This window comes from Ostrea edulis, chromosome 6 (genome assembly GCF_947568905.1).
Source record: "Ostrea edulis chromosome 6, xbOstEdul1.1, whole genome shotgun sequence".
Lineage (NCBI taxonomy): Eukaryota > Metazoa > Mollusca > Bivalvia > Ostreida > Ostreidae > Ostrea > Ostrea edulis.
Window position 1 is genome coordinate 40,991,132 of NC_079169.1, and position 15,000 is coordinate 41,006,131.

At 33.8% G+C, this 15,000-nt stretch overlaps 1 protein-coding gene and 4 long non-coding RNA genes across 5 annotated transcripts in view; 3 read left to right on the forward strand and 2 right to left on the reverse strand.

The window, feature by feature from the left end:
- LOC130046775 (uncharacterized) overlaps positions 1 to 15,000 on the forward strand; it is a 215,051-nt gene that overhangs the window by 126,243 nt on the left and 73,808 nt on the right. The window lies entirely within an intron of this gene.
- LOC130046770 (activin receptor type-2B-like) overlaps positions 1 to 15,000 on the reverse strand; it is a 183,071-nt gene that overhangs the window by 62,108 nt on the left and 105,963 nt on the right. The gene's annotated exons all lie outside the window — the stretch shown is intronic.
- On the forward strand, positions 6,063 to 13,756 carry LOC125661481 (uncharacterized). Its single transcript, XR_008795777.1, has 4 exons — positions 6,063 to 6,260; positions 6,926 to 7,087; positions 12,886 to 12,980; positions 13,685 to 13,756. It is a non-coding gene; the product is annotated as an uncharacterized LOC125661481 (long non-coding RNA).
- LOC130046773 (uncharacterized) lies at positions 8,677 to 11,618 on the reverse strand. Its single transcript, XR_008795771.1, has 2 exons — positions 9,897 to 11,618; positions 8,677 to 9,489 (listed from the first exon to the last, which is right to left on the reverse strand). It is a non-coding gene; the product is annotated as an uncharacterized LOC130046773 (long non-coding RNA).
- LOC130046776 (uncharacterized) lies at positions 11,236 to 12,566 on the forward strand. The gene is made up of 2 exons (XR_008795780.1): positions 11,236 to 11,345; positions 11,565 to 12,566. It is a non-coding gene; the product is annotated as an uncharacterized LOC130046776 (long non-coding RNA).

Genomic DNA, 15,000 nt, shown 5'->3' on the forward strand with positions numbered 1-15,000 from the left:
TTGAATAATCTCTGCTTCATAGGAATATAACAAGAGCCCCACAGGCCTTATCGGTCACCTGAATACTAGTGAAGAAGTATCACTACTTCCATGGGCTATGAAATCTAGAAAAAAATTCCTGTTTTAAATATCTAAGCTAAATTATAATTCCTAATTTCTAAAAGTATAAAACAAGACATCATTCACTGCACTCAAAAGTGCATACACTGATGAAAGGCATTAAATAATAGGTGTACTAACAATAAAACATCAAAAGATATGACTAATTTGGACTCATCATGAAGTCATAACCCTGGGTTGTGAAATTCACCATTTTTTGTATATCCTCTTCTGCTATTCCTAAGTATGCATTTAGATTTTATACAGTATCAACAAACTTACACATAAATACTATATACTAAGTTTGGCCCCACCCTGGGGTCAAAACCCTTACTCTGGGGAAAATCAAATTTACAAGACTACCTGCTCTATCCATTTAGTTTCAATTTCGTATCAAAAGCACTAAAGAAAATGTTATTAAAGTGTTTTACACATAAACACTATAACAAGTTTGGCCCTGCCCTGGGGTCAGAACCCCTACACCGGGGATCCTGAATTTTACAATTTTGGTAGAGGCCTTCCTGCCCTACATAACTATGCATTTAGTTTTTCTTACATATGTGTGGTTCTTGAGAAGAAGATTTTTGAAAATTTGTCATTTTTGGGCAGTTTTTGCCCGGCCCCAGGGGTGCAGGAGTCCTGAAATTTACAATTTATGTTCCCCTTGTTCCAAATATGTTTCATACCAAATTTGAATGATAGTTGTTCACACATTTAATAACTGACCATTTTGGCCCCACCCTGATACCAAAACCCCTACTCCTGGAATAATCATATTTACAATTTTGGTAAAGGACTACCTGTTCTTTCTAAATATCTATTTACTTTCAATTTAGCATCAATAGCATTAAAGAAAATGCAATTTAAGTGTTTTACACATAAACACTATATGATAAGTTTGGCCCTGCCCTGGGGTCAGAACCCCTACCCCGGGGATCATGAAATTTACAATTTTGGTAGAGGCCTTCCTGCTATACATCACTATGCATTTAGTTTTTCTTACATGTGTGTGGTTCTTGAGAATATGATTTTTGAAAATTGGTCAATTTTGGGCAGTTTTTGCCCAAACCCTAGGACCCCAGGGGTGCTGGAGTCCTGAAATTTACAATTTATGTCCCCCTTGTCCCAATGATGCTTCATACCAAATTTGAAAAGAATTGGACTGGTAGTTATTAAGAAGAAGTTAAAAATGTTCAATTGTTAACGCACGGCGGACGACTGACGAAAACCAATTGCAATAGGTCACCTGAGTTTACTCAGGTGACCTAAAAACAGGTCTGCTAACAAAGAAGCATAATTCATGCCATTGGGAATTCCAATAGACTGTTGGAAGACCTGATCACCAAAGACCATGAAGATATTGTCAATGAGGATATATATCCAGGATATTTTTCATTTCAACTTCAGAGTACTTGTGCAGGGAATCAGAGTGGTGTTCAACAAAGTAATTTTTTGGATGACTGATCACTAGATCACTAGATATCTGCATTTTACATTTTTGTGGAAGTAGTCTTCTATGATGTCAAAAAGTATAGCATTTAATTCATCATGAGGAATGGTCATGTTAAGTGGTGAAAAGTCATAAGTTTTGATGTTGTTGATTTAAGAAAAGTTTTGTGATTTCAAGTTTACTAAAAGTTCTTTAGAATTTTTATGAATCCACATTTAATTTACACCACTTCTGGCATATGTAGTCGCACAGTACGTTTAAAGTTACTCCTTCACAGCTGTTAATATTTTCAAAAGGAGCAAAGATAGGGGTTTGGTAGAAAATTTACTGGATCCAGCAATGCAGCTTTGTTTTTAAAGGTTTTTAAGAAGTTTAGGAATCCAGTATAGGTAAGGTAACTCATATTCATCCAACCCATTGACTGGGATATCAAATGTGTCTAAAACTCAAGTATGGTTTTGAAGAATTTCATTGTTTGAAAGGACAGTTGGAGTATAAGTATGATTACCAAAAGTGGAATTAATGATAAATTGGTTTAAAATACAGTTGTAACAAAATATGATTATAATCTACCAATTATTAAGTCTCCCAAATGAAGTACTGGCTGTATAAAAGTGGATTTTTCTGAGTATTACTATTTTCCTCCCTTGACAAAATTCAGGCCAATGTTAACTTCATTTAAAAGATCTATATCTGGAAGGCTTTGATTTTGAAATTTTTCAAAAAATCCCTAATCTGGTTTTTTTTAAAAACATTTTTTACAAGGGTCCTGTGGCTTTCAAATTGGGATTTTTTTTTCGACATTTCAGTCAAATTGGGAAACATCAATTTTATCGTAAATAAGTTTTAAAATCATATCAAACGTTATATTATCTTTATTTTACACATCTAATTTTCTTTAACCTTCTAAAATTTTCAACTATTCTATCCAAATCATCATTCCCATAACTTTTTGTTAAGTCGTATCTATAAAATTTGCATCGAATGTTTGTTTTTTTCAAAACACGTTTTTCTTTCAGAATTCTATTATTGGGAAAAATGCAAGCCAAATTGGGAATTTTTTTTACAACTTTAAGGAGGGGAAAGGGCCGAAATTCGGACCCAAAATGGGCCTTAAAAAATCACTTGACCATGATACTAATTTGTAGGTCCTGTCATCCTCTTGCCATTTCTGAAGATTCCATGTCACTATTAGTCCCAGTTTTAAAATTATACCAGTTTGTATGTTCAAAGTCAGAGGTCACTGGAGTCACTTGACCTTGATACCAATTTGTAGATCTCATCATCTTTTTATCATTTCTGAAGACCCCATGAGTCCATCACACCTGGTTCTTAACTAATGTCAGTTTTTTGTTCAAAGGTCAAGGTCACTGGAGTCACTTGACCTTGATACTAGTTTATAGGTCCTGTCATCTTCTTGTCATTTCTGAAGATTCCATGAAAGGTGAAGATAACGAACAGTGATCAATCTCATAACTCCTATAAGCAATACAAAATAGATAGTTTGGTAAACACAGACCCCTGGACACACCAGAGGTGGGATCAGGTGCCTAGGAGGAGTAAGCATCCTCTGTCGACCGGTCACACCTGCCGTGAGCCCTATATCCTGATCAGGTAAATGGAATTATCCGTAGTCAAAATCAGTGTGCAAAAGAACGGTCTAACAATCAGTATGAAACAGTCAGATAGCATTTGACCCAATGATAGGTTGTATTGACGAACTAGATCATTATAACGACCATAGAACATAGAACGACCATGTCGCTATTAGTCCCGATTTTAAAGTTACCCCATGACTCTATCACACCTGGTTCTTAAGTAATACCAGTTTAATGTTCTAAGGTCAAAGGTCAAAGTCACTGGAGTCACTTAACCTTGATACTGGTTTGTAGGTCCTGTTATCCTCTTGCCATTTCTGAATAGTCCGTGTTGCTTTTAGCTAGTGATGAAACGATTGTCGCCGATGATCCGATTGTCGGTCGTTCAGAGACCTACGATGCTACTAATCGATTACAAAATAAAAGTCGCCGACATCGTTGACCAAACAAAATCCGGAAATCACTTCAACTTTGTTCAAATTTTATTTTCTGTATGTCAAACCCGATCAAAAATAAGCAAACAAAATGGCGGGAGATATGAAGGACGGTAACAACAATGACATTCAACAGTCAAATAAAGGAGCCTATCTCTGATATCTTTGATACATTGAGATTATAGATAAATTCCATCACTTGATATATTGGAATCCTGATTTATTTACCTGTGAACAAATGAAACAAAAAAGAATTCAAATGTTGTTTCCATACATTTAATGATTCTGTTACATCTAATTTGAGGGGAAAACACTTAAATGCCAATTCCGATTATAATCGATTATTAATTGATTACTTGTGTCCGATTATTACCGATAATCGATTATGGTTTTTGGTCCGATTGCCCATCACTACTTTTAGTTCCGGTTCTAAAGTTTTCAAGGTCAAGGTCACTGGAGTCACTTGACCTTGATACCAATTTGTAGATCTCATCATCCTTTCATCATTTCTCAAGACCCCATCTATTTGTCAAATAATATCTGTTGAAATTTGGAATTAATTTTCCACCCATATAGTTCTATGTTAAACCCCACCCCCATTTAATCCCCCCAAAATGTACCCTAACTCCCTTCAATCTGAAAACAATAATATTTCTGCACATCTAGATACATTGGCCTAGCTAGCTATCATATCCTTCAATATCTAATACTTTAATCAACTGGTTACGGAGAACGATGTCGGACAGTTTTAGGCGCTAGAAAGATTGATTAATTGATTGTATATTGTCCCTCTCGAGAAATTTTCACTCATATGGATACGTCACCACTGCCGGTGAAGGGCTGCAAAATTTAGGCCTATGCTCATTGTTTACAGACTTAGAGGAGGGAGGGTTCTTTATCGTGCCACACCTGCTGTGACATGGGGCCTTGGTTTTTGCAGTCTCATCCGAAGGACCGCCTCATTTAGTCACCTCTTACGACAAGCAAGGGGTACTGAGGACCAATTCTAACCCAGATCCCCACGGGATGCACGAGAAAGAAGCGGAAAAACAATAAGACTAACAAGATATGATTATAATCTATTGATTATAAAGTCTCCCAAACAAAGTACTGGCTGTATAAAAGTGGCTTTCACCGAGTACTACAATTTTCCTCCCTTGACAAAATCCATGCCAATTTTAATTTTATTTCGCAGAACTGAAGTACCCTTACAGAAATGAGATGTACCCGAAAGGTACCCAAAATGTATCTGTAAGGTACCCGAAGCAACTTTTTCCTTGAAAAATGTACCCAAAAAGTACCCGCAAAAAACTTAGCCATTTTTCGACAGTACCCGGAACGTACCCGACTATTGTAAAAAGTACCCAAAATGTACCCAGATTAAAAATTGAAAAGTTAAAATGTACCTGAAATGTACCCAACAGAAAAATATAAATGTTCAAATGTACCCGAATTGTACCCAGGGTATCAATTAAGGAAGTTAAAATGTATTCGATATGTACCCACTTTAAAGTTACTAAGTTGAAATGTACCCGAAATGTACCCAACAAAAAATATTAATGTTGAAATGTTTACCAGAAATGTACCCTGGGTAAATTAAAAAGTTAAATTGTACCCGTAATGTACCAACTTTAAATGTGACTATTGAAAATGTACCCGAAATGTACCCATTTAAATAAACTTTGTCATTTCACAACAGATACAAATAATATGAAAATAAACATTAAACAATTTCACAACTGATTTTGAAATAAGAAAGCTTTTATAGTGAATTGTACCAGCATTATGTACCCAACTTCAATCTGGCGTGTTTTTTTTTTTATTGATGTATGTATGTTGTAGACATTTTTTGTTTAAAAAAAAAAAAAAAAAAAAATATATATATATATATATATATATATATATATATATATATATATATATATGAAATAGTGCAAATCCTGTTGATGTTAATGAATTTTAATTTATCTATAAAAAGTTTTTTTTGTTCTGCCATTAAGGTAGCTATAGTATTAAAGAAAATCTGAAGGATTACATGAAGGGATCCATCCCTAAACCTCTAAATGGAAAGCTATTTTCCATTTTTAAAAACATAACAATCAAAAATAAATAATTGTAGAGACCTAGTAGTAAGATATAGTCTTGAGAACTTGATAATGCTACATGATTGTTAGTCTGCAGCAATTTCATAAGAAAAAATTATCTGACAGTCACTGAATTTAATTATATATTTGGTAAACAATCTGTATATATCATGATAATACATACATATATGGATCTATCTGTATTTGATTTTTTTGGGGGGGGGGGGGGAGTGTTTTTTTTTTTTTTAATATTGATATACACTGTATGTCAAAAGATGTCCCTGCAGAAGGAAATTATTGAAGATCATCATATTATTTTTATAAACTAGTTAACTTATTAATTAATTAACCAATCAATTCAGAGCGGGTCTTCACAGTAATTGGCTCTAACAACCGTAAATTGAGATCGGGTTCCTGATAAAAAGCATCGGGTGTGCACTCCAAGTTCCCGCGCATAGTCAGCATGCAGACCATGCAGACGCCATTTTTATGATGTTGTGACCTACCGTAAACATTATGAACAGACAAAGAATAGCCTTCAACAGGGACCCGAGGGAGTTCGTGGTGTTATCCTGAAGAGACTCCCAACCATTAAGTAAGTGATTTACACACTAGTGTATTTTGTAGATTCTTTGACTTCATGCCAGTCATGATCACTGATAATCCGAAATTCCTCCGATTCTTATCCCTTTCACATTTGTGTCTGATGATCTTCACTGCACATAGCATATAAAGAAAGCAAGGGTAACAGTCAGAGGTATCTTGAATTATGTAACTCATGTGTCTTTTGTAAAGTAGGACAATGAAATTCACTAACTAGTCTAAATGCGTCTATTGTCGGACACTAAGACGATTTTCATTTTCTACCCGGCACTTGATAACCCGCGATTTGCATCAACTAGATATCTACTCGCTAGACACAGCAATGCTATTTCATTTGTAACACCTCATAGTTTAACCACTCTTATTATGTACAAAGCAGGTCAAACTGAAATAACTTAAGTAACGTCGGCATTATGTTAAAATCAGCTCGATCCGCTCCTTTATTTTTATGTTGTCGCAATACGAGGAGCGGATCGAGGAGCTGGTTTTAATCAGATTGGTCCGAAGGAACAGTAAGAGTTATCAATTGACAAGTAAAAATTTAAGTTGATAGCACAAGTGACCAGTGATTAGAAATATTTATTTATGGTCCTGTAATTTGGTTATAGGAAGGTCTTTGGTATCCTTTGATTATTTACAATTTCATTTCTCTTTCAGAATATAATTCATGATGGATACAGAATTTATATGGTGTGACCACTGACCAGACTGGTTTTAATATGCCATTCTGAGAATTGCACTATGCAGACCTGGATCAATGTTTATATAGTTCCAAAATGAGTTTACTCTGAATGACACTTCAGTTCATGCACATTTTAGGTAAGTCCAATGAGACTGCTAGGCCTATATGTATAGTGTATGGGAAGTCCATGACCCTGATATACATACCGAAATGAGTTATAACTAAGTTATAACTAAAGTATAACTTAATTATACCTAGGCCTTGAGGTACAAAAAAGTTATAACTAAAAAGTAACTTTTCTGGACTGTGTCATTTTCATGTATAACTAAAGTGTAACTTTTTGAACTTTGTCATTTTCATGTATAACTAAAATGTAACTTTTCTGGACTGTGTCATTTTCATGTATAACTAAAGTGTAACTTTTTGAACTTTGTCATTTTCATGTATAACTAAAATGTAACTTTTCTGGACTTAGCCATTTTCAAGCATATCCAATATTTATGTACCAGTTTTGGGACTTTGTCATTTGAGGGTGGGGGTTACCAATACTTTTTGACACTTTCATAGTAATTAACTGAATGTTAAAGACCTATCTCATGACCCTTTGGTCTGTGAAAATGTAGGTGGAGCCCAATCTAAACAGATGTTATTTACCTGGAGTGGCCAGGGTCTACCAAGGTGTTAATTGCTATATCCCATGACACTCTAAGAAATACAGACAAAACATGGTAGAAATCTACCTGTCCATGCTGTCTTGATATACACAGGACCTGTCTCAGGGACCTCTGCAGAGTTTCTGTGGTCATAGTGTTTGAATAATGGTTGTATTCCTACATGTAAGGGTAGATGACACACATTCTACACCCACCCCCTCTCTCTTAGTCATTGACTCAATGAATAATTTCTGTTATAAATATAGAGGTATAAAAAATTCATGACATAAATTATTTCAATAAGTTATAAATTTTAGAAATTATTGTGCAAATTATTGTTTGATTTCTGATTGTGTAATTTATAATACATGTATATAAAGGGGGGAAAAATACTATTGAAATTCCAGTGTTCAGAGGTCTTTTTAAAAACAATTGAATTACAAGAAAATAGCAGTTGTGGACAGGTCAATGCTATCAAAACTCTGGTATACTGGGCTTCCTCAAGATCTAAAGAATGCCTGTAGATACTGGCTGTTATTGTTATCAAAACACCTCTCTGGGGTAGCTGGAGACCAGTGTCTGCAGATGTCCCTCCACCTGAGATCTATTGTTAAATGTTTGATTGACAGGCAGTTTACAATTTTGGGGCATTATCTTAAAATTGGGTCTTTAACTGGATTGACTTCTGTAAATTTTTAGTGATTATTCACTTTCAAACACTTCAGTGAACTGTGTCATTTCTTATTTTGCCACAAAAAAGCTAGTCAGAGGGAAATTTCAATGTTGAATTTTTAAATCTTTTTCTTTTGGGGGGATGATTAAGGAATTGATTAGAAATTGCATGGAAAAATTACAAAATCCAGGATCCTTACTTATAGAATAATAAATGCATTGTACGATCAATAAAACATTCTATATATTATATTTTTAATGAACTTTATACGCTGATACAACCCGTGAGAATTCAAAACACCATGTATGATGATTGTTGATCAATTACCACTAGGTGCTATTTATGGAGAATGGCAGGTCAAATTGTTTAATTGAAACGAATAATGAACTGAACACAAGTATGAGATATGTCACAGTATTTATTAAAAATAAGTCCATATGGACTTCTGTTCCATGTTAAAAGAGACACTATTCATCAATTTAGGTATGCATAGTCTATCAAAATCAAATTAAGGCATATATATAAAAACGTCTTTTCCAAAAAAGTATCAAAAAATATTTCTATATTCAAATCTCATTGGTAAATGTGACACAAAACAAGGTATGACTGTTAAATGATGTCTCTGTTCTGGACATTGAACATGTTCATGTTATATTCCTGTTCAATCCTGTTAGGAACTGTGAAAACAAAACAAAGTTTTTCATTTGTAGTCATGTCCTGTTACTTTAACAAAAGTTTCTAATCTCCCAATGAACGTTTCCTTGAATCGAATTATTTTGTTGTCTCAACCTGTTCGTCCACAAGTAGTCTTTTGAAGAAAACCACACAGACCTACTCTCCAGCTAAGGTCAAAAGGACTGCCTGTTCCTCAGATTTCAAAGGTCTTTTACATAGGCTCCAATAACAGCAACCCTGTCTGTTCCCTTTCACTGATGTCAAACTTCAGAGCTTGGGACAACGTCAGTAGCTGCTGATGAACACAAACCGCAAATGCTATTTGGGTTTCAATATGTTGGATGCCATGGAAAAGGCATCTCAATTATCCATTACAATCCTCAAAATAGAAACAAGATGAGCACCAAAGTGGTCCAAGATCCTCAACTTTTTCTGTCAGGTGTAGGATCATATATCAAACTCTTTGTCTCATTCTGAATCTCCGTCAACATATATGATATGGTAAGAAAGCAGGTTCTTCAGCAACATCTTGAAGCAACTAAAAACAAAACAAATATTGTAAAAGTACATAAATAGCACAAATGTTTCTATATAATGTTCAGTGCAACATGTCATTTGATAGGCTATTATATATATCGATCATATAACCTATGATACCTATAAATCACAATGTGACTGATGACGTAAAAAAGAAATAAGTAAATAAATCTGCTTGACATTGCATTTTAACATTTTACAATTTGAAGTCATTTCTGAGGGGAAATAAAAATTCACAAATAAAATGTAATAAATAAAATAATGGCTACATGCCGGGCTTGTAACTTACGATTATGAATATTGGTTCATTTACAAGCATCAGAATATAATGCATAAAACGAAATCTAGGAACTTGTTACCTTTCAACTACATCAACAGTTACGGTACACAATCGTAACGAAAACTAACCTGGTTAAATGATTTCTCATGAAAGGCATCGATAATCATAATGGCGACAGGGCCAGCAGTTTCACACGCCACACTTCGATTGTCGAAATTTTCTGATGAAATGTTGTCTTTTCCTTGTTGCATTCGCCAAAGGGATACTTTGAGTGTTGGATTAGACTTATCAGCATGGAAAACCTGGTAGCTACCACGTTTGTGAGGGTACATAGCTTCGGAGCAGTGACGAGTGTTTCGTTTTTATTTCAATCTTTGTTTTTAAAATGGCGCCTTCTTCGTTTACATCCGGAATAACCGGAAGTGTGCGAATCGGGTATTTACGTAAAAATAAAAATACGTTTGATTGTTCCTGATCAATTTCAGCAAAACTGATGAATAACTAAAAAAAATCTCACGTATATACTTTACGATTTTTAATCATTTGAAGTCATAAAGGTTTTGAATTCCTTGATTCCGGTATTTCCTCTAATCGCTGATTGGTCAAATCGGCTCCGCTCTCCATTTTCAAACAAGATAGCGTCGGTTCAAGAAGGTGAAAGTTGAAAGGTTCTATTATTACTTTGTTCAACGAACCATGTATGCCCTTATGGAGTGGATAGAGGAAGAAAAGGTCAGCATCATAACCATATCACGCATCAAAGATCCAAGAAAGGAGATTTGCCAGTATAAAGTTGGGGATTTGGTGAAAGCCAGCTGCCATGGCTTTTCTGGCGTGCATCCCGCCAAGATCTTAGGTAGGCCTTTTCAAGCAAGTTTCTGTTTACAATATTTACACAAATTTTGTCAGAATGTATTAAGTTTATTTTAACTTGAGGATAATTAAAACTGCAGTTGGACTATACAGTCCTACATATTAGCCCTTCTTGATTCCCTCCATTTTGTTGACAAAATACATATTCTTATGTGGACAAACATTTTTAAATAATAAAAGTACGATTATGAAAATTTACATGATTTAGAAATAAGAAAATGTGTTTATAATAGTATAGAATTTCCCTTCCCTAATACTGAAAAAAAATATTTATATCTTTAAGAAAATATTTGCTTGCCCTCTAGGCCTCTCCCGACTAGGGATAAAAAGGGTCGAGTAGGAAAGTAGGGAGAAAATTCTTTTTTATTCACATGAAGTTAAAAAAGCTATAAATTAGATAAGAAAATTTCGGAATGAGTAATAAAAAAAATGTTAACTGGAGGTTAAAAAAGTTTTTGAGTCTTTTTTTTTTTAATTTTTAATAATAATAATAAAGCTTTGAAATAAATGGATTGTGATTTTCTTTTATCTTGGCTTCTTTTTCTTATTCTAGATGATGGAGCTGATGCCTGGTAGTGGGATCTACATTTATCCCAAAGATATACAAGCTTTATATAAGCCAAAAAAAAACCAACAAGTGGAACTTTTCAGGAGGGAGAACCTAACTGGTGCAAATGAAAAGACCATTTTAAACACTATTCTTGGTAAGAGATTATAATCTAATTAATAAATTCTTTATATAACACTAATAACAAATTGTTTTTAACTTCGAATAAGAATAATCAGTCGCCCACATTTCTTTCAATTTGTGAAGATGTATTTAAAAGGTGAAAACAAAAAAACTTGTAATTTCTGACATCCATCTTTTAAATTGGAGAATCAATGACAGTTAGTTACTAGAGTATTTTCTTTTTTATTTAAAGACGATGCTGGGATTCAGAGGCCATTGTCAAGTTTTCGATGAGGACCAAGATTAGTTCCCAAGTCAGCCTCCAGAACATGAAACAGACCTAGCTTTTATACATTCAGTAATGTGATATATATATATATATATATATATATATATATATATATATGGGATTCCCTTCATAAGGGATTGTCCAATTTTTAATGTGATAATATGTACAAAGAGTTAGTGATGAATATTTTATTCATATTTTTGTGCCAAACTTTATAAATGATTGATTGTTTGATGTTTTCCGCCACGCTCAACAATTTTTCAGTTATCTGGTGGCACCCAGTTTTTATTGGTGGAAGAGAGAACCCAGATACAATGTACCTTGGAAGAGACCACCGACCTTCCGAAAGTAAACTGGGAAACTTTCTCACTTACCGGCGTGAGCGGGATTCGAACCCGCGCCGACAGAGGTGAGAGGCCATGTGATTTGGAGCGCGATGCTCTAACCACTGGGCCACCTTTATAAATGAAATTAATATACCAATAATAGTCGCTGTTTATAATCGGTAATGTCTTATTATCCCCATCTTTTTTGTAACTTTTCCATAACTTTTGTCGGGTATAACTTTCTTGTAACTTTTCCATAACTTTTGTCGGGTATAACTTTTTTGTAACTTTTCCATAACTTTTGTCGGGTATAACTTTTATGTAACTTTCTCCATAACTTTTGTTGGGTATAACTTTTTTGTAACTTTTCCATAACTTTTGTCGGGTATAACTTTTTTGTAACTTTTCCATAACTTTTGTCAGGTATAACTTTTTTGTAACTTTTCCATAAATTTTGTCAGGTATAACTTTTTTGTAACTTTTCCACAATTTTTGTTGGGTATAACTTTTTTGTAACTTTTCCATAACTTAAGTATAACTTTTTGATAACTTTTGTGAAGTATAACTTTTTTGAAGTATAACTTTTTGATAACTTTTATGCACTTGTTGTATTCATGTTGAAATAAAAGATGATAACTTATACATGAGTATAACTTTTTTGTACCCGAGTTATAAGTAAAGTATAACTTTATTTGAAGAAGTGGTTCCAAACTCCGATAACTTAGTTATAACTTTTTTGTAACTTTTCTTAGTTACAAAGTTATAACTTAGTTATAGTTTTTTTCGGTATGGGATATGTCTTAAATTTGTTTGACAGCAAGTCAAATTGGGATGACTTTAATTCCACTATCAGTTTCAAATCACTGATTTAATTTGAACAGATCATACAAACTGTTTCTATTAATTTTAAATAGATATATAACATGCCCACAAAATAATTGCATTATTATTTTTTTTAGAATGTACGTCATCAATGTTCTCCCAAAGGAAAGTGAGCAAAAACTTATCCAGAGAATCAACAGCACATTTTTGTGAAACTTTTTAAAATGCGCAGGTAATATTGCTGTTAAAATATTTTGTATCCTATGATCTGTAATAAAATATAAGTGGCATATTGATATAACTTTAACTTAGTTATAACTTTTCAACTAAAATGGGTAGGGATTTTATATTTGCCATTTTTATTCTTTGTGACAAGAAAATATTTTTTAATATATATACAAACTGTATATATAAGTACCTCATTAATGACCTTTTGACCTTTCTGATGGTACCAAATTTGATCTTCTGACCTTGACATGAATTTTGACCTACTTGTCTTGAAAAGCGTTAAGTTTGGGGGCATCCATGGTTCACATTCATGTCTTGTTGCTGTTAAGAATGATTATCTAGCACAACCATTTAATCCAAAGTTAGATAAGTTAAAATATTTTCATTGCAATCTTGGTATTGTATTGCATGTGGTAATCATTTATGATGAAAATGTTTTTTTTAATTTCTTTCATTTATGCACTTATTTACATGTATTTGTTAGATTTTAATCGAATTAATAATAAAGGAACAATATCCAAGAAAATATAATATATAAGTATATTTAATTTAGAAGGTTACAAGAGACTAAACGGGTGTAAAATAAAGATAATTTAAAGCGTCGAGTCAACTGAATTAAAGACAAAGAAAAGTGCAGTATAAACTACATTCGTATTGTGATTTGGTTTTATTATATTTCATTAAATGGGTTTTTTTTTTTATTTGCAGGAGAAATAGGATTACGAAGAAGAGAAGCTTTGTCATAATTTTTATAGTATGAATTAAATGCAATTTCTCATATATTAAGATTCTTCATTTTTTCAGGACACATGGTTGGTAATATTCATGAAAACTAGCAGAACTCCAGTACATTTGAAGTGTTAGTCAAGCATACTTTAGGAGAGGCAAGCAAAGTCTGGAAAATGTCATAAATGGTACCCAAAAAGTGCCTAAAATGGCACCCAGAGTGTACTTAAAATGGTACTTATGCTGTACCCGGAATGTACCCAAAACGTATCTAAAATGGCACCGGGTTTGTACCTAAAATTGTACCCGTAAAGTACCTATAATGTACCTAAAATGTACCCAGTTTGTACCCAAAACGTACCTAAAATGGCACCGGGTTTGTACCTAAAATTGTACCCTTAAAGTACCTATAATGTACCTAAAATGTACCCAGTTTGTACCTAAAAACTGTCTAAATTGGTAACCGGATTTTACCAATAATGTACCTGAATAGTACCTAAAATAGTAGCAGAATTGTACCTAAAATGTACCAGAAAAGTTTCTGAAATGGTACCTGGATTGTACCTGAAAAGTACCTAAAATGTACCTGGATTGTATCAATAATGTACCCATAATATACCCTTAAAATGTATCAAAGAAATGTACCCAAAAGGTACCCCAAAATGGGAACAACAATGTTGACAAAATTGTACCTAAAAGGTACCCCAAAAATTAAAACCTTAAAAAGTTGTACGGGAAAGAAAATGTACCCGAAAAAGTACCTGCCTCCAGCTAAAAATATTTTTAAAGTCCGGTTCCAAAAAGGGTAGACTTTTGGGTACCCTTTAGGTACATTCTGGGTACTTTTTAGTGTACCCGAAGCGTACCCAAAGTGTGTACCCAAAAATATTGTACCCAGAAGGTACCCTAAAAATTGATACTTGGAAAGTTGGAAATAATAAGGTACCCAAAAGGTACCCCGGAAAATTTTAACTTAGACAGTTGCATGGGAAAGAACAATGTACCCGAAAAAGTACCCGTCTGCAGCTAGAAATATTTTCAAAGTCCGGTTCCAAAAAGGGTAGACTTTTAGGTACACTTTAGGTACATTCCAGGTACCTTTTGGGTACACTCCGGGTACTTTTAGGTGTACCTAAAGTGTACCCGTAAAGTACCCAAAGTGTACCCAAATTGTACCTGTAATGTATCCAAAATGTACCCAAAAGTGTACCCAACAAAGGTACCCAAAATGTACCTTTTTTCTGTAAGGGTAAGGTTTAAAAATGTATTCTCCCTGACCTCCTGTGAACTCAGCCTAT